A 24,417-nucleotide genomic window follows, 5' to 3' on the forward strand; every position below is an offset into this window, starting at 1 on the left:
CACTACAGGTTACCTTCAGATTAGTCCCGTGACACTTGTTGGGAACGTAGGGCAAAACGGAGAACATTGCGACAAGTGGGGTCACATTAGTTTGTAGCCCAAGATTTTGGATTCTACAAACAGAACTTGGCACATAGACGGTTGTGACTTCAGACGAGTCTCCTGACACTTGTGGGGGATGTAGAGAAAAATTGAGAATACCACCGTGTTCGTGAGGGTCTCCTCATTCCAGAGAGTGGTCATATGAATTTGTAGGTCAAACGGTTCGGAAGCTAGAGATGTTTTTGTGAGAAGACCGATTATAGGTATTGTCTCATGGTTTGACAAAAACAGATCTAGGTCCACCATCTTTCACTGCAAATATGGAGCGTTAACATAAGCAGTTGTGGAGGATTGAGACGGATACGCCGAGTCTTAATCTCTCTAGTTGAAAACGGATCTATTTGAATGGGTATTTTCAAAATTAATTGACTTTGATTCACGTACCTTTGCGTCATTTGACTCAAAATAAATGAGTTCCATTCTTTTGGAAGTCTTATTTTTTCATTTGTTTTTAAAAAAATGAATTGATCTCATTATTAATTTGTAAAAACTCGTCATCATTTTGCTGTCGCGACTGAACAAGACAGAATGTGAAAGACACAGCAGATGAACTACAGAAGATTTGAACTGAAACATGGTCAAGATTTTGGAAGACTGTTATGCTCACAAGTAAAGCACAAAACACTCACATGATGTTCAATCGTTCCAAGCACCATGGACACGTCAATCGATATCTTCCCTGTCATTGCTGCAGAAAGCAAAAAAATAACTTTTGGTATAAGGCTCGTTGGTCTAGGGGTATGATTCTCGCTTAGGGTGCGAGAGGTCCCGGGTTCAAATCCCGGATGAGCCCTTATGCAGATCCTTGAACAATCTCAGACAGGCAGATCTTGTCGGAATGCCGACTATCACCTCTTGGACGCAGGACAAGGTGGCTGAATGGTTTTGGCGATAGGACTGCAAATCTATTTTGATAAGCACTTGTTGGTTCAACGTCGCACAACATTTATTATTTTAGATAACCTGCAGAATGTAGGAGCAATTCTGACTTCCAAGTACAAGGATAATGATTCAAATGTAATACACTTGAAATGACATCCAGCCCCTAAAACAAATGAATTCCTCAGGCTCTGCATTGGCCGGGAATCGAACCCGGGTCAACTGCTTGGAAGGCAGCTATGCTCACCACTATACCACCAATGCTATGTGCAGCTCAGTAGCAACATTGAGACATCGACTCATAATTTGACCGTCATTTTGGTGGAAAGTGATAATTCACTTTCACGGTTTAGGTGTATGATTATGGCTTAGGTTGCGAGAGGTCCCTGGTTAAAAAATCTATCATTTTAATCACTACAGGTTACCTTCAGATTAGTCCCGTGACACTTGTTGGGAACGTAGGGCAAAACGGAGAACATTGCGACAAGTGGGGTCACATTAGTTTGTAGCCCAAGATTTTGGATTCTACAAACAGAACTTGGCACATAGACGGTTGTGACTTCAGACGAGTCTCCTGACACTTGTGGGGGATGTAGAGAAAAATTGAGAATACCACCGTGTTCGTGAGGGTCTCCTCATTCCAGAGAGTGGTCATATGAATTTGTAGGTCAAACGGTTCGGAAGCTAGAGATGTTTTTGTGAGAAGACCGATTATAGGTATTGTCTCATGGTTTGACAAAAACCGATCTAGGTCCACCATCTTTCACTGCAAATATGGAGCGTTAACATAAGCAGTTGTGGAGGATTGAGACGGATACGCCGAGTCTTAATCTCTCTAGTTGAAAACGGATCTATTTGAATGGGTATTTTCAAAATTAATTGACTTTGATTCACGTACCTTTGCGTCATTTGACTCAAAATAAATGAGTTCCATTCTTTTGGAAGTCTTATTTTTTCATTTGTTTTTAAAAAAATGAATTGATCTCATTATTAATTTGTAAAAACTCGTCATCATTTTGCTGTCGCGACTGAACAAGACAGAATGTGAAAGACACAGCAGATGAACTACAGAAGATTTGAACTGAAACATGGTCAAGATTTTGGAAGACTGTTATGCTCACAAGTAAAGCACAAAACACTCACATGATGTTCAATCGTTCCAAGCACCATGGACACGTCAATCGATATCTTCACTGTCATTGCTGCAGAAAGCAAAAAAATAACTTTTGGTATAAGGCTCGTTGGTCTAGGGGTATGATTCTCGCTTAGGGTGCGAGAGGTCCCGGGTTCAAATCCCGGATGAGCCCTTATGCAGATCCTTGAACAATCTCAGACAGGCAGATCTTGTCGGAACGCCGACTATCACCTCTTGGGCGCAGGACAAGGTGGCTGAATGGTTTTGGCGATAGGACTGCAAATCTATTTTGATAAGCACTTGTTGGTTCAACGTCGCACAACATTTATTATTTTAGATAACCTGCAGAATGTAGGAGCAATTCTGACTTCCAAGTACAAGGATAATGATTCAAATGTAATACACTTGAAATGACATCCAGCCCCTAAAACAAATTAATTCCTCAGGCTCTGCATTGGCCGGGAATCGAACCCGGGTCAACTGCTTGGAAGGCAGCTATGCTCACCACTATACCACCAATGCTATGTGCAGCTCAGTAGCAACATTGAGACATCGACTCATAATTTGACCGTCATTTTGGTGGAAAGTGATAATTCACTTTCACGGTTTAGGTGTATGATTATGGCTTAGGTTGCGAGAGGTCCCTGGTTAAAAAATCTATCATTTTAATCACTACAGGTTACCTTCAGATTAGTCCCGTGACACTTGTTGGGAACGTAGGGCAAAACGGAGAACATTGCGACAAGTGGGGTCACATTAGTTTGTAGCCCAAGATTTTGGATTCTACAAACAGAACTTGGCACATAGACGGTTGTGACTTCAGACGAGTCTCCTGACACTTGTGGGGGATGTAGAGAAAAATTGAGAATACCACCGTGTTCGTGAGGGTCTCCTCATTCCAGAGAGTGGTCATATGAATTTGTAGGTCAAACGGTTCGGAAGCTAGAGATGTTTTTGTGAGAAGACCGATTATAGGTATTGTCTCATGGTTTGACAAAAACCGATCTAGGTCCACCATCTTTCACTGCAAATATGGAGCGTTAACATAAGCAGTTGTGGAGGATTGAGACGGATACGCCGAGTCTTAATCTCTCTAGTTGAAAACGGATCTATTTGAATGGGTATTTTCAAAATTAATTGACTTTGATTCACGTACCTTTGCGTCATTTGACTCAAAATAAATGAGTTCCATTCTTTTGGAAGTCTTATTTTTTCATTTGTTTTTAAAAAAATGAATTGATCTCATTATTAATTTGTAAAAACTCGTCATCATTTTGCTGTCGCGACTGAACAAGACAGAATGTGAAAGACACAGCAGATGAACTACAGAAGATTTGAACTGAAACATGGTCAAGATTTTGGAAGACTGTTATGCTCACAAGTAAAGCACAAAACACTCACATGATGTTCAATCGTTCCAAGCACCATGGACACGTCAATCGATATCTTCACTGTCATTGCTGCAGAAAGCAAAAAAATAACTTTTGGTATAAGGCTCGTTGGTCTAGGGGTATGATTCTCGCTTAGGGTGCGAGAGGTCCCGGGTTCAAATCCCGGATGAGCCCTTATGCAGATCCTTGAACAATCTCAGACAGGCAGATCTTGTCGGAACGCCGACTATCACCTCTTGGGCGCAGGACAAGGTGGCTGAATGGTTTTGGCGATAGGACTGCAAATCTATTTTGATAAGCACTTGTTGGTTCAACGTCGCACAACATTTATTATTTTAGATAACCTGCAGAATGTAGGAGCAATTCTGACTTCCAAGTACAAGGATAATGATTCAAATGTAATACACTTGAAATGACATCCAGCCCCTAAAACAAATTAATTCCTCAGGCTCTGCATTTGCCGGGAATCGAACCCGGGTCAACTGCTTGGAAGGCAGCTATGCTCACCACTATACCACCAATGCTATGTGCAGCTTAGTAGCAACATTGAGACATCGACTCATAATTTGACCGTCATTTTGGTGGAAAGTGATAATTCACTTTCACGGTTTAGGTGTATGATTATGGCTTAGGTTGCGAGAGGTCCCTGGTTAAAAAATCTATCATTTTAATCACTACAGGTTACCTTCAGATTAGTCCCGTGACACTTGTTGGGAACGTAGGGCAAAACGGAGAACATTGCGACAAGTGGGGTCACATTAGTTTGTAGCCCAAGATTTTGGATTCTACAAACAGAACTTGGCACATAGACGGTTGTGACTTCAGACGAGTCTCCTGACACTTGTGGGGGATGTAGAGAAAAATTGAGAATACCACCGTGTTCGTGAGGGTCTCCTCATTCCAGAGAGTGGTCATATGAATTTGTAGGTCAAACGGTTCGGAAGCTAGAGATGTTTTTGTGAGAAGACCGATTATAGGTATTGTCTCATGGTTTGACAAAAACCGATCTAGGTCCACCATCTTTCACTGCAAATATGGAGCGTTAACATAAGCAGTTGTGGAGGATTGAGACGGATACGCCGAGTCTTAATCTCTCTAGTTGAAAACGGATCTATTTGAATGGGTATTTTCAAAATTAATTGACTTTGATTCATGTACCTTTGCGTCATTTGACTCAAAATAAATGAGTTCCATTCTTTTGGAAGTCTTATTTTTTCATTTGTTTTTTAAAAAATGAATTGATCTCATTTTGCACTTTATTAATTTGTAAAAACTCGTCATCATTTTGCTGTCGCGACTGAACAAGACAGAATGTGAAAGACACAGCAGATGAACTACAGAAGATTTGAACTGAAACATGGTCAAGATTTTGGAAGACTGTTATGCTCACAAGTAAAGCACAAAACACTCACATGATGTTCAATCGTTCCAAGCACCATGGACACGTCAATCGATATCTTCACTGTCATTGCTGCAGAAAGCAAAAAAATAACTTCTGGTATAAGGCTCGTTGGTCTAGGGGTATGATTCTCGCTTAGGGTGCGAGAGGTCCCGGGTTCAAATCCCGGATGAGCCCTTTTGCAGATCCTTGAACAATCTCAGACAGGCAGATCTTGTCGGAACGCCGACTATCACCTCTTGGGCGCAGGACAAGGTGGCTGAATGGTTTTGGCGATAGGACTGCAAATCTATTTTGATAAGCACTTGTTGGTTCAACGTCGCACAACATTTATTATTTTAGATAACCTGCAGAATGTAGGAGCAATTCTGACTTCCAAGTACAAGGATAATGATTCAAATGTAATACACTTGAAATGACATCCAGCCCCTAAAACAAATTAATTCCTCAGGCTCTGCATTGGCCGGGAATCGAACCCGGGTCAACTGCTTGGAAGGCAGCTATGCTCACCACTATACCACCAATGCTATGTGCAGCTCAGTAGCAACATTGAGACATCGACTCATAATTTGACCGTCATTTTGGTGGAAAGTGATAATTCACTTTCACGGTTTAGGTGTATGATTATGGCTTAGGTTGCGAGAGGTCCCTGGTTAAAAAATCTATCATTTTAATCACTACAGGTTACCTTCAGATTAGTCCCGTGACACTTGTTGGGAACGTAGGGCAAAACGGAGAACATTGCGACAAGTGGGGTCACATTAGTTTGTAGCCCAAGATTTTGGATTCTACAAACAGAACTTGGCACATAGACGGTTGTGACTTCAGACGAGTCTCCTGACACTTGTGGGGGATGTAGAGAAAAATTGAGAATACCACCGTGTTCGTGAGGGTCTCCTCATTCCAGAGAGTGGTCATATGAATTTGTAGGTCAAACGGTTCGGAAGCTAGAGATGTTTTTGTGAGAAGACCGATTATAGGTATTGTCTCATGGTTTGACAAAAACCGATCTAGGTCCACCATCTTTCACTGCAAATATGGAGCGTTAACATAAGCAGTTGTGGAGGATTGAGACGGATACGCCGAGTCTTAATCTCTCTAGTTGAAAACGGATCTATTTGAATGGGTATTTTCAAAATTAATTGACTTTGATTCACGTACCTTTGCGTCATTTGACTCAAAATAAATGAGTTCCATTCTTTTGGAAGTCTTATTTTTTCATTTGTTTTTTAAAAAATGAATTGATCTCATTTTGCACTTTATTAATTTGTAAAAACTCGTCATCATTTTGCTGTCGCGACTGAACAAGACAGAATGTGAAAGACACAGCAGATGAACTACAGAAGATTTGAACTGAAACATGGTCAAGATTTTGGAAGACTGTTATGCTCACAAGTAAAGCACAAAACACTCACATGATGTTCAATCGTTCCAAGCACCATGGACACGTCAATCGATATCTTCACTGTCATTGCTGCAGAAAGCAAAAAAATAACTTCTGGTATAAGGCTCGTTGGTCTAGGGGTATGATTCTCGCTTAGGGTGCGAGAGGTCCCGGGTTCAAATCCCGGATGAGCCCTTTTGCAGATCCTTGAACAATCTCAGACAGGCAGATCTTGTCGGAACGCCGACTATCACCTCTTGGGCGCAGGACAAGGTGGCTGAATGGTTTTGGCGATAGGACTGCAAATCTATTTTGATAAGCACTTGTTGGTTCAACGTCGCACAACATTTATTATTTTAGATAACCTGCAGAATGTAGGAGCAATTCTGACTTCCAAGTACAAGGATAATGATTCAAATGTAATACACTTGAAATGACATCCAGCCCCTAAAACAAATGAATTCCTCAGGCTCTGCATTGGCCGGGAATCGAACCCGGGTCAACTGCTTGGAAGGCAGCTATGCTCACCACTATACCACCAATGCTATGTGCAGCTCAGTAGCAACATTGAGACATCGACTCATAATTTGACCGTCATTTTGGTGGAAAGTGATAATTCACTTTCACGGTTTAGGTGTATGATTATGGCTTAGGTTGCGAGAGGTCCCTGGTTAAAAAATCTATCATTTTAATCACTACAGGTTACCTTCAGATTAGTCCCGTGACACTTGTTGGGAACGTAGGGCAAAACGGAGAACATTGCGACAAGTGGGGTCACATTAGTTTGTAGCCCAAGATTTTGGATTCTACAAACAGAACTTGGCACATAGACGGTTGTGACTTCAGACGAGTCTCCTGACACTTGTGGGGGATGTAGAGAAAAATTGAGAATACCACCGTGTTCGTGAGGGTCTCCTCATTCCAGAGAGTGGTCATATGAATTTGTAGGTCAAACGGTTCGGAAGCTAGAGATGTTTTTGTGAGAAGACCGATTATAGGTATTGTCTCATGGTTTGACAAAAACCGATCTAGGTCCACCATCTTTCACTGCAAATATGGAGCGTTAACATAAGCAGTTGTGGAGGATTGAGACGGATACGCCGAGTCTTAATCTCTCTAGTTGAAAACGGATCTATTTGAATGGGTATTTTCAAAATTAATTGACTTTGATTCATGTACCTTTGCGTCATTTGACTCAAAATAAATGAGTTCCATTCTTTTGGAAGTCTTATTTTTTCATTTGTTTTTTAAAAAATGAATTGATCTCATTTTGCACTTTATTAATTTGTAAAAACTCGTCATCATTTTGCTGTCGCGACTGAACAAGACAGAATGTGAAAGACACAGCAGATGAACTACAGAAGATTTGAACTGAAACATGGTCAAGATTTTGGAAGACTGTTATGCTCACAAGTAAAGCACAAAACACTCACATGATGTTCAATCGTTCCAAGCACCATGGACACGTCAATCGATATCTTCACTGTCATTGCTGCAGAAAGCAAAAAAATAACTTCTGGTATAAGGCTCGTTGGTCTAGGGGTATGATTCTCGCTTAGGGTGCGAGAGGTCCCGGGTTCAAATCCCGGATGAGCCCTTTTGCAGATCCTTGAACAATCTCAGACAGGCAGATCTTGTCGGAACGCCGACTATCACCTCTTGGGCGCAGGACAAGGTGGCTGAATGGTTTTGGCGATAGGACTGCAAATCTATTTTGATAAGCACTTGTTGGTTCAACGTCGCACAACATTTATTATTTTAGATAACCTGCAGAATGTAGGAGCAATTCTGACTTCCAAGTACAAGGATAATGATTCAAATGTAATACACTTGAAATGACATCCAGCCCCTAAAACAAATTAATTCCTCAGGCTCTGCATTGGCCGGGAATCGAACCCGGGTCAACTGCTTGGAAGGCAGCTATGCTCACCACTATACCACCAATGCTATGTGCAGCTCAGTAGCAACATTGAGACATCGACTCATAATTTGACCGTCATTTTGGTGGAAAGTGATAATTCACTTTCACGGTTTAGGTGTATGATTATGGCTTAGGTTGCGAGAGGTCCCTGGTTAAAAAATCTATCATTTTAATCACTACAGGTTACCTTCAGATTAGTCCCGTGACACTTGTTGGGAACGTAGGGCAAAACGGAGAACATTGCGACAAGTGGGGTCACATTAGTTTGTAGCCCAAGATTTTGGATTCTACAAACAGAACTTGGCACATAGACGGTTGTGACTTCAGACGAGTCTCCTGACACTTGTGGGGGATGTAGAGAAAAATTGAGAATACCACCGTGTTCGTGAGGGTCTCCTCATTCCAGAGAGTGGTCATATGAATTTGTAGGTCAAACGGTTCGGAAGCTAGAGATGTTTTTGTGAGAAGACCGATTATAGGTATTGTCTCATGGTTTGACAAAAACCGATCTAGGTCCACCATCTTTCACTGCAAATATGGAGCGTTAACATAAGCAGTTGTGGAGGATTGAGACGGATACGCCGAGTCTTAATCTCTCTAGTTGAAAACGGATCTATTTGAATGGGTATTTTCAAAATTAATTGACTTTGATTCATGTACCTTTGCGTCATTTGACTCAAAATAAATGAGTTCCATTCTTTTGGAAGTCTTATTTTTTCATTTGTTTTTTAAAAAATGAATTGATCTCATTTTGCACTTTATTAATTTGTAAAAACTCGTCATCATTTTGCTGTCGCGACTGAACAAGACAGAATGTGAAAGACACAGCAGATGAACTACAGAAGATTTGAACTGAAACATGGTCAAGATTTTGGAAGACTGTTATGCTCACAAGTAAAGCACAAAACACTCACATGATGTTCAATCGTTCCAAGCACCATGGACACGTCAATCGATATCTTCACTGTCATTGCTGCAGAAAGCAAAAAAATAACTTCTGGTATAAGGCTCGTTGGTCTAGGGGTATGATTCTCGCTTAGGGTGCGAGAGGTCCCGGGTTCAAATCCCGGATGAGCCCTTTTGCAGATCCTTGAACAATCTCAGACAGGCAGATCTTGTCGGAACGCCGACTATCACCTCTTGGGCGCAGGACAAGGTGGCTGAATGGTTTTGGCGATAGGACTGCAAATCTATTTTGATAAGCACTTGTTGGTTCAACGTCGCACAACATTTATTATTTTAGATAACCTGCAGAATGTAGGAGCAATTCTGACTTCCAAGTACAAGGATAATGATTCAAATGTAATACACTTGAAATGACATCCAGCCCCTAAAACAAATTAATTCCTCAGGCTCTGCATTGGCCGGGAATCGAACCCGGGTCAACTGCTTGGAAGGCAGCTATGCTCACCACTATACCACCAATGCTATGTGCAGCTCAGTAGCAACATTGAGACATCGACTCATAATTTGACCGTCATTTTGGTGGAAAGTGATAATTCACTTTCACGGTTTAGGTGTATGATTATGGCTTAGGTTGCGAGAGGTCCCTGGTTAAAAAATCTATCATTTTAATCACTACAGGTTACCTTCAGATTAGTCCCGTGACACTTGTTGGGAACGTAGGGCAAAACGGAGAACATTGCGACAAGTGGGGTCACATTAGTTTGTAGCCCAAGATTTTGGATTCTACAAACAGAACTTGGCACATAGACGGTTGTGACTTCAGACGAGTCTCCTGACACTTGTGGGGGATGTAGAGAAAAATTGAGAATACCACCGTGTTCGTGAGGGTCTCCTCATTCCAGAGAGTGGTCATATGAATTTGTAGGTCAAACGGTTCGGAAGCTAGAGATGTTTTTGTGAGAAGACCGATTATAGGTATTGTCTCATGGTTTGACAAAAACCGATCTAGGTCCACCATCTTTCACTGCAAATATGGAGCGTTAACATAAGCAGTTGTGGAGGATTGAGACGGATACGCCGAGTCTTAATCTCTCTAGTTGAAAACGGATCTATTTGAATGGGTATTTTCAAAATTAATTGACTTTGATTCACGTACCTTTGCGTCATTTGACTCAAAATAAATGAGTTCCATTCTTTTGGAAGTCTTATTTTTTCATTTGTTTTTTAAAAAATGAATTGATCTCATTTTGCACTTTATTAATTTGTAAAAACTCGTCATCATTTTGCTGTCGCGACTGAACAAGACAGAATGTGAAAGACACAGCAGATGAACTACAGAAGATTTGAACTGAAACATGGTCAAGATTTTGGAAGACTGTTATGCTCACAAGTAAAGCACAAAACACTCACATGATGTTCAATCGTTCCAAGCACCATGGACACGTCAATCGATATCTTCACTGTCATTGCTGCAGAAAGCAAAAAAATAACTTCTGGTATAAGGCTCGTTGGTCTAGGGGTATGATTCTCGCTTAGGGTGCGAGAGGTCCTGGGTTCAAATCCCGGATGAGCCCTTTTGCAGATCCTTGAACAATCTCAGACAGGCAGATCTTGTCGGAACGCCGACTATCACCTCTTGGGCGCAGGACAAGGTGGCTGAATGGTTTTGGCGATAGGACTGCAAATCTATTTTGATAAGCACTTGTTGGTTCAACGTCGCACAACATTTATTATTTTAGATAACCTGCAGAATGTAGGAGCAATTCTGACTTCCAAGTACAAGGATAATGATTCAAATGTAATACACTTGAAATGACATCCAGCCCCTAAAACAAATTAATTCCTCAGGCTCTGCATTGGCCGGGAATCGAACCCGGGTCAACTGCTTGGAAGGCAGCTATGCTCACCACTATACCACCAATGCTATGTGCAGCTCAGTAGCAACATTGAGACATCGACTCATAATTTGACCGTCATTTTGGTGGAAAGTGATAATTCACTTTCACGGTTTAGGTGTATGATTATGGCTTAGGTTGCGAGAGGTCCCTGGTTAAAAAATCTATCATTTTAATCACTACAGGTTACCTTCAGATTAGTCCCGTGACACTTGTTGGGAACGTAGGGCAAAACGGAGAACATTGCGACAAGTGGGGTCACATTAGTTTGTAGCCCAAGATTTTGGATTCTACAAACAGAACTTGGCACATAGACGGTTGTGACTTCAGACGAGTCTCCTGACACTTGTGGGGGATGTAGAGAAAAATTGAGAATACCACCGTGTTCGTGAGGGTCTCCTCATTCCAGAGAGTGGTCATATGAATTTGTAGGTCAAACGGTTCGGAAGCTAGAGATGTTTTTGTGAGAAGACCGATTATAGGTATTGTCTCATGGTTTGACAAAAACCGATCTAGGTCCACCATCTTTCACTGCAAATATGGAGCGTTAACATAAGCAGTTGTGGAGGATTGAGACGGATACGCCGAGTCTTAATCTCTCTAGTTGAAAACGGATCTATTTGAATGGGTATTTTCAAAATTAATTGACTTTGATTCACGTACCTTTGCGTCATTTGACTCAAAATAAATGAGTTCCATTCTTTTGGAAGTCTTATTTTTTCATTTGTTTTTTAAAAAATGAATTGATCTCATTTTGCACTTTATTAATTTGTAAAAACTCGTCATCATTTTGCTGTCGCGACTGAACAAGACAGAATGTGAAAGACACAGCAGATGAACTACAGAAGATTTGAACTGAAACATGGTCAAGATTTTGGAAGACTGTTATGCTCACAAGTAAAGCACAAAACACTCACATGATGTTCAATCGTTCCAAGCACCATGGACACGTCAATCGATATCTTCACTGTCATTGCTGCAGAAAGCAAAAAAATAACTTCTGGTATAAGGCTCGTTGGTCTAGGGGTATGATTCTCGCTTAGGGTGCGAGAGGTCCCGGGTTCAAATCCCGGATGAGCCCTTTTGCAGATCCTTGAACAATCTCAGACAGGCAGATCTTGTCGGAACGCCGACTATCACCTCTTGGGCGCAGGACAAGGTGGCTGAATGGTTTTGGCGATAGGACTGCAAATCTATTTTGATAAGCACTTGTTGGTTCAACGTCGCACAACATTTATTATTTTAGATAACCTGCAGAATGTAGGAGCAATTCTGACTTCCAAGTACAAGGATAATGATTCAAATGTAATACACTTGAAATGACATCCAGCCCCTAAAACAAATTAATTCCTCAGGCTCTGCATTGGCCGGGAATCGAACCCGGGTCAACTGCTTGGAAGGCAGCTATGCTCACCACTATACCACCAATGCTATGTGCAGCTCAGTAGCAACATTGAGACATCGACTCATAATTTGACCGTCATTTTGGTGGAAAGTGATAATTCACTTTCACGGTTTAGGTGTATGATTATGGCTTAGGTTGCGAGAGGTCCCTGGTTAAAAAATCTATCATTTTAATCACTACAGGTTACCTTCAGATTAGTCCCGTGACACTTGTTGGGAACGTAGGGCAAAACGGAGAACATTGCGACAAGTGGGGTCACATTAGTTTGTAGCCCAAGATTTTGGATTCTACAAACAGAACTTGGCACATAGACGGTTGTGACTTCAGACGAGTCTCCTGACACTTGTGGGGGATGTAGAGAAAAATTGAGAATACCACCGTGTTCGTGAGGGTCTCCTCATTCCAGAGAGTGGTCATATGAATTTGTAGGTCAAACGGTTCGGAAGCTAGAGATGTTTTTGTGAGAAGACCGATTATAGGTATTGTCTCATGGTTTGACAAAAACCGATCTAGGTCCACCATCTTTCACTGCAAATATGGAGCGTTAACATAAGCAGTTGTGGAGGATTGAGACGGATACGCCGAGTCTTAATCTCTCTAGTTGAAAACGGATCTATTTGAATGGGTATTTTCAAAATTAATTGACTTTGATTCACGTACCTTTGCGTCATTTGACTCAAAATAAATGAGTTCCATTCTTTTGGAAGTCTTATTTTTTCATTTGTTTTTTAAAAAATGAATTGATCTCATTTTGCACTTTATTAATTTGTAAAAACTCGTCATCATTTTGCTGTCGCGACTGAACAAGACAGAATGTGAAAGACACAGCAGATGAACTACAGAAGATTTGAACTGAAACATGGTCAAGATTTTGGAAGACTGTTATGCTCACAAGTAAAGCACAAAACACTCACATGATGTTCAATCGTTCCAAGCACCATGGACACGTCAATCGATATCTTCACTGTCATTGCTGCAGAAAGCAAAAAAATAACTTCTGGTATAAGGCTCGTTGGTCTAGGGGTATGATTCTCGCTTAGGGTGCGAGAGGTCCCGGGTTCAAATCCCGGATGAGCCCTTTTGCAGATCCTTGAACAATCTCAGACAGGCAGATCTTGTCGGAACGCCGACTATCACCTCTTGGGCGCAGGACAAGGTGGCTGAATGGTTTTGGCGATAGGACTGCAAATCTATTTTGATAAGCACTTGTTGGTTCAACGTCGCACAACATTTATTATTTTAGATAACCTGCAGAATGTAGGAGCAATTCTGACTTCCAAGTACAAGGATAATGATTCAAATGTAATACACTTGAAATGACATCCAGCCCCTAAAACAAATTAATTCCTCAGGCTCTGCATTGGCCGGGAATCGAACCCGGGTCAACTGCTTGGAAGGCAGCTATGCTCACCACTATACCACCAATGCTATGTGCAGCTCAGTAGCAACATTGAGACATCGACTCATAATTTGACCGTCATTTTGGTGGAAAGTGATAATTCACTTTCACGGTTTAGGTGTATGATTATGGCTTAGGTTGCGAGAGGTCCCTGGTTAAAAAATCTATCATTTTAATCACTACAGGTTACCTTCAGATTAGTCCCGTGACACTTGTTGGGAACGTAGGGCAAAACGGAGAACATTGCGACAAGTGGGGTCACATTAGTTTGTAGCCCAAGATTTTGGATTCTACAAACAGAACTTGGCACATAGACGGTTGTGACTTCAGACGAGTCTCCTGACACTTGTGGGGGATGTAGAGAAAAATTGAGAATACCACCGTGTTCGTGAGGGTCTCCTCATTCCAGAGAGTGGTCATATGAATTTGTAGGTCAAACGGTTCGGAAGCTAGAGATGTTTTTGTGAGAAGACCGATTATAGGTATTGTCTCATGGTTTGACAAAAACCGATCTAGGTCCACCATCTTTCACTGCAAATATGGAGCGTTAACATAAGCAGTTGTGGAGGATTGAGACGGATACGCCGAGTCTTAATCTCTCTAGTTGAAAACGGATCTATTTGAATGGGTATTTTCAAAATTAATTGACTTTGATTCACGTACCTTTGCGTCATTTGACTCAAAATAAATGAGTTCCATTCTTTTGGAAGTCTTATTTTTTCATTTGTTTTTTAAAAAATGAATTGATCTCATTTTGCACTTTATTAATTTGTAAAAACTCGTCATCATTTTGCTGTCGCGACTGAACAAGACAGAATGTGAAAGACACAGCAGATGAACTACAGAAGATTTGAACTGAAACATGGTCAAGATTTTGGAAGACTGTTATGCTCACAAGTAAAGCACAAAACACTCACATGATGTTCAATCGTTCCAAGCACCATGGACACGTCAATCGATATCTTCACTGTCATTGCTGCAGAAAGCAAAAAAATAACTTCTGGTATAAGGCTCGTTGGTCTAGGGGTATGATTCTCGCTTAGGGTGCGAGAGGTCCCGGGTTCAAATCCCGGATGAGCCCTTTTGCAGATCCTTGAACAATCTCAGACAGGCAGATCTTGTCGGAACGCCGACTATCACCTCTTGGGCGCAGGACAAGGTGGCTGAATGGTTTTGGCGATAGGACTGCAAATCTATTTTGATAAGCACTTGTTGGTTCAACGTCGCACAACATTTATTATTTTAGATAACCTGCAGAATGTAGGAGCAATTCTGACTTCCAAGTACAAGGATAATGATTCAAATGTAATACACTTGAAATGACATCCAGCCCCTAAAACAAATTAATTCCTCAGGCTCTGCATTGGCCGGGAATCGAACCCGGGTCAACTGCTTGGAAGGCAGCTATGCTCACCACTATACCACCAATGCTATGTGCAGCTCAGTAGCAACATTGAGACATCGACTCATAATTTGACCGTCATTTTGGTGGAAAGTGATAATTCACTTTCACGGTTTAGGTGTATGATTATGGCTTAGGTTGCGAGAGGTCCCTGGTTAAAAAATCTATCATTTTAATCACTACAGGTTACCTTCAGATTAGTCCCGTGACACTTGTTGGGAACGTAGGGCAAAACGGAGAACATTGCGACAAGTGGGGTCACATTAGTTTGTAGCCCAAGATTTTGGATTCTACAAACAGAACTTGGCACATAGACGGTTGTGACTTCAGACGAGTCTCCTGACACTTGTGGGGGATGTAGAGAAAAATTGAGAATACCACCGTGTTCGTGAGGGTCTCCTCATTCCAGAGAGTGGTCATATGAATTTGTAGGTCAAACGGTTCGGAAGCTAGAGATGTTTTTGTGAGAAGACCGATTATAGGTATTGTCTCATGGTTTGACAAAAACCGATCTAGGTCCACCATCTTTCACTGCAAATATGGAGCGTTAACATAAGCAGTTGTGGAGGATTGAGACGGATACGCCGAGTCTTAATCTCTCTAGTTGAAAACGGATCTATTTGAATGGGTATTTTCAAAATTAATTGACTTTGATTCACGTACCTTTGCGTCATTTGACTCAAAATAAATGAGTTCCATTCTTTTGGAAGTCTTATTTTTTCATTTGTTTTTAAAAAAATGAATTGATCTCATTTTGCACTTTATTAATTTGTAAAAACTCGTCATCATTTTGCTGTCGCGACTGAACAAGACAGAATGTGAAAGACACAGCAGATGAACTACAGAAGATTTGAACTGAAACATGGTCAAGATTTTGGAAGACTGTTATGCTCACAAGTAAAGCACAAAACACTCACATGATGTTCAATCGTTCCAAGCACCATGGACACGTCAATCGATATCTTCACTGTCATTGCTGCAGAAAGCAAAAAAATAACTTCTGGTATAAGGCTCGTTGGTCTAGGGGTATGATTCTCGCTTAGGGTGCGAGAGGTCCCGGGTTCAAATCCCGGATGAGCCCTTTTGCAGATCCTTGAACAATCTCAGACAGGCAGATCTTGTCGGAACGCCGACTATCACCTCTTGGGCGCAGGACAAGGTGGCTGAATGGTTTTGGCGATAGGACTGCAAATCTATTTTGATAAGCACTTGTTGGTTCAACGTCGCACAACATTTATTATTTTAGATAACCTGCAGAATGTAGGAGCAATTCTGACTTCCAAGTACAAGGATAATGATTCAAATGTAATACACTTGAAATGACATCCAGCCCCTAAAACAAATTAATTCCTCAGGCTCTGCATTGGCCGGGAATCGAACCCGGGTCAACTGCTTGGAAGGCAGCTATGCTCACCACTATACCACCAATGCTATGTGCAGCTCAGTAGCAACATTGAGACATCGACTCATAATTTGACCGTCATTTTGGTGGAAAGTGATAATTCACTTTCACGGTTTAGGTGTATGATTATGGCTTAGGTTGCGAGAGGTCCCTGGTTAAAAAATCTATCATTTTAATCACTACAGGTTACCTTCAGATTAGTCCCGTGACACTTGTTGGGAACGTAGGGCAAAACGGAGAACATTGCGACAAGTGGGGTCACATTAGTTTGTAGCCCAAGATTTTGGATTCTACAAACAGAACTTGGCACATAGACGGTTGTGACTTCAGACGAGTCTCCTGACACTTGTGGGGGATGTAGAGAAAAATTGAGAATACCACCGTGTTCGTGAGGGTCTCCTCATTCCAGAGAGTGGTCATATGAATTTGTAGGTCAAACGGTTCGGAAGCTAGAGATGTTTTTGTGAGAAGACCGATTATAGGTATTGTCTCATGGTTTGACAAAAACCGATCTAGGTCCACCATCTTTCACTGCAAATATGGAGCGTTAACATAAGCAGTTGTGGAGGATTGAGACGGATACGCCGAGTCTTAATCTCTCTAGTTGAAAACGGATCTATTTGAATGGGTATTTTCAAAATTAATTGACTTTGATTCACGTACCTTTGCGTCATTTGACTCAAAATAAATGAGTTCCATTCTTTTGGAAGTCTTATTTTTTCATTTGTTTTTTAAAAAATGAATTGATCTCATTTTGCACTTTATTAATTTGTAAAAACTCGTCATCATTTTGCTGTCGCGACTGAACAAGACAGAATGTGAAAGACACAGCAGATGAACTACAGAAGATTTGAACTGAAACATGGTCAAGATTTTGGAAGACTGTTATGCTCACAAGTAAAGCACAAAACACTCACATGATGTTCAATCGTTCCAAGCACCATGGACACGTCAATCGATATCTTCACTGTCATTGCTGCAGAAAGCAAAAAAATAACTTCTGGTATAAGGCTCGTTGGTCTAGGGGTATGATTCTCGCTTAGGGTGCGAGAGGTCCCGGGTTCAAATCCCGGATGAGCCCTTTTGCAGATCCTTGAACAATCTCAGACAGGCAGATCTTGTCGGAACGCCGACTATCACCTCTTGGGCGCAGGACAAGGTGGCTGAATGGTTTTGGCGATAGGACTGCAAATCTATTTTGATAAGCACTTGTTGGTTCAACGTCGCACAACATTTATTATTTTAGATAACCTGCAGAATGTAGGAGCAATTCTGACTTCCAAGTACAAGGATAATGATTCAAATGTAATACACTTGAAATGACATCCAGCCCCTAAAACAAATTAATTCCTCAGGCTCTGCATTGGCCGGGAATCGAACCCGGGTCAACTGCTTGGAAGGAAGCTATGCTCACCACTATACCACCAATGCTATGTGCAGCTCAGTAGCAACATTGAGACATCGACTCATAATTTGACCGTCATTTTGGTGGAAAGTGATAATTCACTTTCACGGTTTAGGTGTATGATTATGGCTTAGGTTGCGAGAGGTCCCTGGTTAAAAAATCTATCATTTTAATCACTACAGGTTACCTTCAGATTAGTCCCGTGACACTTGTTGGGAACGTAGGGCAAAACGGAGAACATTGCGACAAGTGGGGTCACATTAGTTTGTAGCCCAAGATTTTGGATTCTACAAACAGAACTTGGCACATAGACGGTTGTGACTTCAGACGAGTCTCCTGACACTTGTGGGGGATGTAGAGAAAAATTGAGAATACCACCGTGTTCGTGAGGGTCTCCTCATTCCAGAGAGTGGTCATATGAATTTGTAGGTCAAACGGTTCGGAAGCTAGAGATGTTTTTGTGAGAAGACCGATTATAGGTATTGTCTCATGGTTTGACAAAAACCGATCTAGGTCCACCATCTTTCACTGCAAATATGGAGTGTTAACATAAGCAGTTGTGGAGGATTGAGACGGATACGCCGAGTCTTAATCTCTCTAGTTGAAAACGGATCTATTTGAATGGGTATTTTCAAAATTAATTGACTTTGATTCACGTACCTTTACGTCATTTGACTCAAAATAAATGAGTTCCATTCTTTTGGAAGTCTATTTTTTCATTTGTTTTTAAAAAATGAATTGATCTCATTTTGCACTTTATTAATTTGTAAAAACTCGTCATCATTTTGCTGTCGCGACTGAACAAGACAGAATGTGAAAGACACAGCAGATGAACTACAGAAGATTTGAACTGAAACATGGTCAAGATTTTGGAAGACTGTTATGCTCACAAGTAAAGCACAAAACACTCACATGATGTTCAATCGTTCCAAGCACCATGGACACGTCAATCGATATCTTCACTGTCATTGCTGCAGAAAGCAAAAAAATAACTTCTGGTATAAGGCTCGTTGGTCTAGGGGTATGATTCTCGCTTAGGGTGCGAGAGGTCCCGGGTTCAAATCCCGGATGAGCCCTTTTGCAGATCCTTGAACAATCTCAGACAGGCAGATCTTGTCGGAACGCCGACTATCACCTCTTGGGCGCAGGACAAGGTGGCTGAATGGTTTTGGCGATAGGACTGCAAATCTATTTTGATAAGCACTTGTTGGTTCAACGTCGCACAACATTTATTATTTTAGATAACCTGCAGAATGTAGGAGCAATTCTGACTTCCAAGTACAAGGATAATGATTCAAATGTAATACACTTGAAATGACATCCAGCCCCTAAAACAAATTAATTCCTCAGGCTCTGCATTGGCCGGGAATCGAACCCGGGTCAACTGCTTGGAAGGCAGCTATGCTCACCACTATACCACCAATGCTATGTGCAGCTCAGTAGCAACATTGAGACATCGACTCATAATTTGACCGTCATTTTGGTGGAAAGTGATAATTCACTTTCACGGTTTAGGTGTATGATTATGGCTTAGGTTGCGAGAGGTCCCTGGTTAAAAAATCTATCATTTTAATCACTACAGGTTACCTTCAGATTAGTCCCGTGACACTTGTTGGGAACGTAGGGCAAAACGGAGAACATTGCGACAAGTGGGGTCACATTAGTTTGTAGCCCAAGATTTTGGATTCTACAAACAGAACTTGGCACATAGACGGTTGTGACTTCAGACGAGTCTCCTGACACTTGTGGGGGATGTAGAGAAAAATTGAGAATACCACCGTGTTCGTGAGGGTCTCCTCATTCCAGAGAGTGGTCATATGAATTTGTAGGTCAAACGGTTCGGAAGCTAGAGATGTTTTTGTGAGAAGACCGATTATAGGTATTGTCTCATGGTTTGACAAAAACCGATCTAGGTCCACCATCTTTCACTGCAAATATGGAGCGTTAACATAAGCAGTTGTGGAGGATTGAGACGGATACGCCGAGTCTTAATCTCTCTAGTTGAAAACGGATCTATTTGAATGGGTATTTTCAAAATTAATTGACTTTGATTCACGTACCTTTACGTCATTTGACTCAAAATAAATGAGTTCCATTCTTTTGGAAGTCTTATTTTTTCATTTGTTTTTAAAAAAATGAATTGATCTCATTTTGCACTTTATTAATTTGTAAAAACTCGTCATCATTTTGCTGTCGCGACTGAACAAGACAGAATGTGAAAGACACAGCAGATGAACTACAGAAGATTTGAACTGAAACATGGTCAAGATTTTGGAAGACTGTTATGCTCACAAGTAAAGCACAAAACACTCACATGATGTTCAATCGTTCCAAGCACCATGGACACGTCAATCGATATCTTCACTGTCATTGCTGCAGAAAGCAAAAAAATAACTTCTGGTATAAGGCTCGTTGGTCTAGGGGTATGATTCTCGCTTAGGGTGCGAGAGGTCCCGGGTTCAAATCCCGGATGAGCCCTTTTGCAGATCCTTGAACAATCTCAGACAGGCAGATCTTGTTGGAACGCCGACTATCACCTCTTGGGCGCAGGACAAGGTGGCTGAATGGTTTTGGCGATAGGACTGCAAATCTATTTTGATAAGCACTTGTTGGTTCAACGTCGCACAACATTTATTATTTTAGATAACCTGCAGAATGTAGGAGCAATTCTGACTTCCAAGTACAAGGATAATGATTCAAATGTAATACACTTGAAATGACATCCAGCCCCTAAAACAAATTAATTCCTCAGGCTCTGCATTGGCCGGGAATCGAACCCGGGTCAACTGCTTGGAAGGCAGCTATGCTCACCACTATACCACCAATGCTATGTGCAGCTCAGTAGCAACATTGAGACATCGACTCATAATTTGACCGTCATTTTGGTGGAAAGTGATAATTCACTTTCACGGTTTAGGTGTATGATTATGGCTTAGGTTGCGAGAGGTCCCTGGTTAAAAAATCTATCATTTTAATCACTACAGGTTACCTTCAGATTAGTCCCGTGACACTTGTTGGGAACGTAGGGCAAAACGGAGAACATTGCGACAAGTGGGGTCACATTAGTTTGTAGCCCAAGATTTTGGATTCTACAAACAGAACTTGGCACATAGACGGTTGTGACTTCAGACGAGTCTCCTGACACTTGTGGGGGATGTAGAGAAAAATTGAGAATACCACCGTGTTCGTGAGGGTCTCCTCATTCCAGAGAGTGGTCATATGAATTTGTAGGTCAAACGGTTCGGAAGCTAGAGATGTTTTTGTGAGAAGACCGATTATAGGTATTGTCTCATGGTTTGACAAAAACCGATCTAGGTCCACCATCTTTCACTGCAAATATGGAGCGTTAACATAAGCAGTTGTGGAGGATTGAGACGGATACGCCGAGTCTTAATCTCTCTAGTTGAAAACGGATCTATTTGAATGGGTATTTTCAAAATTAATTGACTTTGATTCACGTACCTTTACGTCATTTGACTCAAAATAAATGAGTTCCATTCTTTTGGAAGTCTTATTTTTTCATTTGTTTTTTAAAAAATGAATTGATCTCATTTTGCACTTTATTAATTTGTAAAAACTCGTCATCATTTTGCTGTCGCGACTGAACAAGACAGAATGTGAAAGACACAGCAGATGAACTACAGAAGATTTGAACTGAAACATGGTCAAGATTTTGGAAGACTGTTATGCTCACAAGTAAAGCACAAAACACTCACATGATGTTCAATCGTTCCAAGCACCATGGACACGTCAATCGATATCTTCACTGTCATTGCTGCAGAAAGCAAAAAAATAACTTCTGGTATAAGGCTCGTTGGTCTAGGGGTATGATTCTCGCTTAGGGTGCGAGAGGTCCCGGGTTCAAATCCCGGATGAGCCCTTTTGCAGATCCTTGAACAATCTCAGACAGGCAGATCTTGTTGGAACGCCGACTATCACCTCTTGGGCGCAGGACAAGGTGGCTGAATGGTTTTGGCGATAGGACTGCAAATCTATTTTGATAAGCACTTGTTGGTTCAACGTCGCACAACATTTATTATTTTAGATAACCTGCAGAATGTAGGAGCAATTCTGACTTCCAAGTACAAGGATAATGATTCAAATGTAATACACTTGAAATGACATCCAGCCCCTAAAACAAATTAATTCCTCAGGCTCTGCATTGGCCGGGAATCGAACCCGGGTCAACTGCTTGGAAGGCAGCTATGCTCACCACTATACCACCAATGCTATGTGCAGCTCAGTAGCAACATTGAGACATCGACTCATAATTTGACCGTCATTTTGGTGGAAAGTGATAATTCACTTTCACGGTTTAGGTGTATGATTATGGCTTAGGTTGCGAGAGGTCCCTGGTTAAAAAATCTATCATTTTAATCACTACAGGTTACCTTCAGATTAGTCCCGTGACACTTGTTGGGAACGTAGGGCAAAACGGAGAACATTGCGACAAGTGGGGTCACATTAGTTTGTAGCCCAAGATTTTGGATTCTACAAACAGAACTTGGCACATAGACGGTTGTGACTTCAGACGAGTCTCCTGACACTTGTGGGGGATGTAGAGAAAAATTGAGAATACCACCGTGTTCGTGAGGGTCTCCTCATTCCAGAGAGTGGTCATATGAATTTGTAGGTCAAACGGTTCGGAAGCTAGAGATGTTTTTGTGAGAAGACCGATTATAGGTATTGTCTCATGGTTTGACAAAAACCGATCTAGGTCCACCATCTTTCACTGCAAATATGGAGCGTTAACATAAGCAGTTGTGGAGGATTGAGACGGATACGCCGAGTCTTAATCTCTCTAGTTGAAAACGGATCTATTTGAATGGGTATTTTCAAAATTAATTGACTTTGATTCACGTACCTTTACGTCATTTGACTCAAAATAAATGAGTTCCATTCTTTTGGAAGTCTTATTTTTTCATTTGTTTTTAAAAAAATGAATTGATCTCATTTTGCACTTTATTAATTTGTAAAAACTCGTCATCATTTTGCTGTCGCGACTGAACAAGACAGAATGTGAAAGACACAGCAGATGAACTACAGAAGATTTGAACTGAAACATGGTCAAGATTTTGGAAGACTGTTATGCTCACAAGTAAAGCACAAAACACTCACATGATGTTCAATCGTTCCAAGCACCATGGACACGTCAATCGATATCTTCACTGTCATTGCTGCAGAAAGCAAAAAAATAACTTCTGGTATAAGGCTCGTTGGTCTAGGGGTATGATTCTCGCTTAGGGTGCGAGAGGTCCCGGGTTCAAATCCCGGATGAGCCCTTTTGCAGATCCTTGAACAATCTCAGACAGGCAGATCTTGTTGGAACGCCGACTATCACCTCTTGGGCGCAGGACAAGGTGGCTGAATGGTTTTGGCGATAGGACTGCAAATCTATTTTGATAAGCACTTGTTGGTTCAACGTCGCACAACATTTATTATTTTAGATAACCTGCAGAATGTAGGAGCAATTCTGACTTCCAAGTACAAGGATAATGATTCAAATGTAATACACTTGAAATGACATCCAGCCCCTAAAACAAATGAATTCCTCAGGCTCTGCATTGGCCGGGAATCGAACCCGGGTCAACTGCTTGGAAGGCAGCTATGCTCACCACTATACCACCAATGCTATGTGCAGCTCAGTAGCAACATTGAGACATCGACTCATAATTTGACCGTCATTTTGGTGGAAAGTGATAATTCACTTTCACGGTTTAGGTGTATGATTATGGCTTAGGTTGCGAGAGGTCCCTGGTTAAAAAATCTATCATTTTAATCACTACAGGTTACCTTCAGATTAGTCCCGTGACACTTGTTGGGAACGTAGGGCAAAACGGAGAACATTGCGACAAGTGGGGTCACATTAGTTTGTAGCCCAAGATTTTGGATTCTACAAACAGAACTTGGCACATAGACGGTTGTGACTTCAGACGAGTCTCCTGACACTTGTGGGGGATGTAGAGAAAAATTGAGAATACCACCGTGTTCGTGAGGGTCTCCTCATTCCAGAGAGTGGTCATATGAATTTGTAGGTCAAACGGTTCGGAAGCTAGAGATGTTTTTGTGAGAAGACCGATTATAGGTATTGTCTCATGGTTTGACAAAAACCGATCTAGGTCCACCATCTTTCACTGCAAATATGGAGCGTTAACATAAGCAGTTGTGGAGGATTGAGACGGATACGCCGAGTCTTAATCTCTCTAGTTGAAAACGGATCTATTTGAATGGGTATTTTCAAAATTAATTGACTTTGATTCACGTACCTTTACGTCATTTGACTCAAAATAAATGAGTTCCATTCTTTTGGAAGTCTTATTTTTTCATTTGTTTTTTAAAAAATGAATTGATCTCATTTTGCACTTTATTAATTTGTAAAAACTCGTCATCAT

General features: G+C 41.3%; 32 non-coding genes across 32 annotated transcripts; 17 read left to right on the top strand and 15 right to left on the bottom strand.

The window, feature by feature from the left end:
* The first annotated feature begins 823 nt into the window (after positions 1-823).
* trnap-agg lies at positions 824-895 on the top strand. The gene has a single exon. It is a non-coding gene; the product is annotated as a tRNA-Pro (tRNA).
* Positions 896-1,173: 278 nt separating this feature from the next.
* Positions 1,174-1,245, bottom strand: trnag-ucc. Its single transcript has one exon. It is a non-coding gene; the product is annotated as a tRNA-Gly (tRNA).
* A 971-nt stretch (positions 1,246-2,216) lies between these two features.
* On the top strand, positions 2,217-2,288 carry trnap-agg. The gene has a single exon. It is a non-coding gene; the product is annotated as a tRNA-Pro (tRNA).
* Positions 2,289-2,566: 278 nt separating this feature from the next.
* On the bottom strand, positions 2,567-2,638 carry trnag-ucc. Its single transcript has one exon. It is a non-coding gene; the product is annotated as a tRNA-Gly (tRNA).
* Positions 2,639-3,609: 971 nt separating this feature from the next.
* On the top strand, positions 3,610-3,681 carry trnap-agg. The gene has a single exon. It is a non-coding gene; the product is annotated as a tRNA-Pro (tRNA).
* Positions 3,682-5,011: 1,330 nt separating this feature from the next.
* Positions 5,012-5,083, top strand: trnap-agg. Its single transcript has one exon. It is a non-coding gene; the product is annotated as a tRNA-Pro (tRNA).
* A 278-nt stretch (positions 5,084-5,361) lies between these two features.
* On the bottom strand, positions 5,362-5,433 carry trnag-ucc. The gene has a single exon. It is a non-coding gene; the product is annotated as a tRNA-Gly (tRNA).
* A 980-nt stretch (positions 5,434-6,413) lies between these two features.
* trnap-agg lies at positions 6,414-6,485 on the top strand. Its single transcript has one exon. It is a non-coding gene; the product is annotated as a tRNA-Pro (tRNA).
* Positions 6,486-6,763: 278 nt separating this feature from the next.
* Positions 6,764-6,835, bottom strand: trnag-ucc. The gene has a single exon. It is a non-coding gene; the product is annotated as a tRNA-Gly (tRNA).
* A 980-nt stretch (positions 6,836-7,815) lies between these two features.
* Positions 7,816-7,887, top strand: trnap-agg. The gene has a single exon. It is a non-coding gene; the product is annotated as a tRNA-Pro (tRNA).
* A 278-nt stretch (positions 7,888-8,165) lies between these two features.
* trnag-ucc lies at positions 8,166-8,237 on the bottom strand. Its single transcript has one exon. It is a non-coding gene; the product is annotated as a tRNA-Gly (tRNA).
* Positions 8,238-9,217: 980 nt separating this feature from the next.
* On the top strand, positions 9,218-9,289 carry trnap-agg. Its single transcript has one exon. It is a non-coding gene; the product is annotated as a tRNA-Pro (tRNA).
* A 278-nt stretch (positions 9,290-9,567) lies between these two features.
* trnag-ucc lies at positions 9,568-9,639 on the bottom strand. Its single transcript has one exon. It is a non-coding gene; the product is annotated as a tRNA-Gly (tRNA).
* Positions 9,640-10,619: 980 nt separating this feature from the next.
* Positions 10,620-10,691, top strand: trnap-agg. The gene has a single exon. It is a non-coding gene; the product is annotated as a tRNA-Pro (tRNA).
* Positions 10,692-10,969: 278 nt separating this feature from the next.
* trnag-ucc lies at positions 10,970-11,041 on the bottom strand. Its single transcript has one exon. It is a non-coding gene; the product is annotated as a tRNA-Gly (tRNA).
* Positions 11,042-12,021: 980 nt separating this feature from the next.
* trnap-agg lies at positions 12,022-12,093 on the top strand. The gene has a single exon. It is a non-coding gene; the product is annotated as a tRNA-Pro (tRNA).
* Positions 12,094-12,371: 278 nt separating this feature from the next.
* trnag-ucc lies at positions 12,372-12,443 on the bottom strand. The gene has a single exon. It is a non-coding gene; the product is annotated as a tRNA-Gly (tRNA).
* Positions 12,444-13,423: 980 nt separating this feature from the next.
* On the top strand, positions 13,424-13,495 carry trnap-agg. The gene has a single exon. It is a non-coding gene; the product is annotated as a tRNA-Pro (tRNA).
* Positions 13,496-13,773: 278 nt separating this feature from the next.
* Positions 13,774-13,845, bottom strand: trnag-ucc. Its single transcript has one exon. It is a non-coding gene; the product is annotated as a tRNA-Gly (tRNA).
* A 980-nt stretch (positions 13,846-14,825) lies between these two features.
* On the top strand, positions 14,826-14,897 carry trnap-agg. Its single transcript has one exon. It is a non-coding gene; the product is annotated as a tRNA-Pro (tRNA).
* A 278-nt stretch (positions 14,898-15,175) lies between these two features.
* Positions 15,176-15,247, bottom strand: trnag-ucc. Its single transcript has one exon. It is a non-coding gene; the product is annotated as a tRNA-Gly (tRNA).
* Positions 15,248-16,227: 980 nt separating this feature from the next.
* On the top strand, positions 16,228-16,299 carry trnap-agg. The gene has a single exon. It is a non-coding gene; the product is annotated as a tRNA-Pro (tRNA).
* Positions 16,300-16,577: 278 nt separating this feature from the next.
* Positions 16,578-16,649, bottom strand: trnag-ucc. Its single transcript has one exon. It is a non-coding gene; the product is annotated as a tRNA-Gly (tRNA).
* Positions 16,650-17,629: 980 nt separating this feature from the next.
* trnap-agg lies at positions 17,630-17,701 on the top strand. Its single transcript has one exon. It is a non-coding gene; the product is annotated as a tRNA-Pro (tRNA).
* A 1,328-nt stretch (positions 17,702-19,029) lies between these two features.
* On the top strand, positions 19,030-19,101 carry trnap-agg. The gene has a single exon. It is a non-coding gene; the product is annotated as a tRNA-Pro (tRNA).
* A 278-nt stretch (positions 19,102-19,379) lies between these two features.
* On the bottom strand, positions 19,380-19,451 carry trnag-ucc. Its single transcript has one exon. It is a non-coding gene; the product is annotated as a tRNA-Gly (tRNA).
* Positions 19,452-20,431: 980 nt separating this feature from the next.
* Positions 20,432-20,503, top strand: trnap-agg. Its single transcript has one exon. It is a non-coding gene; the product is annotated as a tRNA-Pro (tRNA).
* Positions 20,504-20,781: 278 nt separating this feature from the next.
* On the bottom strand, positions 20,782-20,853 carry trnag-ucc. The gene has a single exon. It is a non-coding gene; the product is annotated as a tRNA-Gly (tRNA).
* Positions 20,854-21,833: 980 nt separating this feature from the next.
* trnap-agg lies at positions 21,834-21,905 on the top strand. The gene has a single exon. It is a non-coding gene; the product is annotated as a tRNA-Pro (tRNA).
* A 278-nt stretch (positions 21,906-22,183) lies between these two features.
* trnag-ucc lies at positions 22,184-22,255 on the bottom strand. The gene has a single exon. It is a non-coding gene; the product is annotated as a tRNA-Gly (tRNA).
* Positions 22,256-23,235: 980 nt separating this feature from the next.
* trnap-agg lies at positions 23,236-23,307 on the top strand. The gene has a single exon. It is a non-coding gene; the product is annotated as a tRNA-Pro (tRNA).
* Positions 23,308-23,585: 278 nt separating this feature from the next.
* trnag-ucc lies at positions 23,586-23,657 on the bottom strand. Its single transcript has one exon. It is a non-coding gene; the product is annotated as a tRNA-Gly (tRNA).
* Between the last annotated feature and the right edge of the window lie 760 nt (positions 23,658-24,417).

Source organism: Oncorhynchus mykiss, chromosome 9 (assembly GCF_013265735.2).
Source record: "Oncorhynchus mykiss isolate Arlee chromosome 9, USDA_OmykA_1.1, whole genome shotgun sequence".
NCBI classification, from domain to species: Eukaryota; Metazoa; Chordata; class Actinopteri; order Salmoniformes; family Salmonidae; genus Oncorhynchus; species Oncorhynchus mykiss.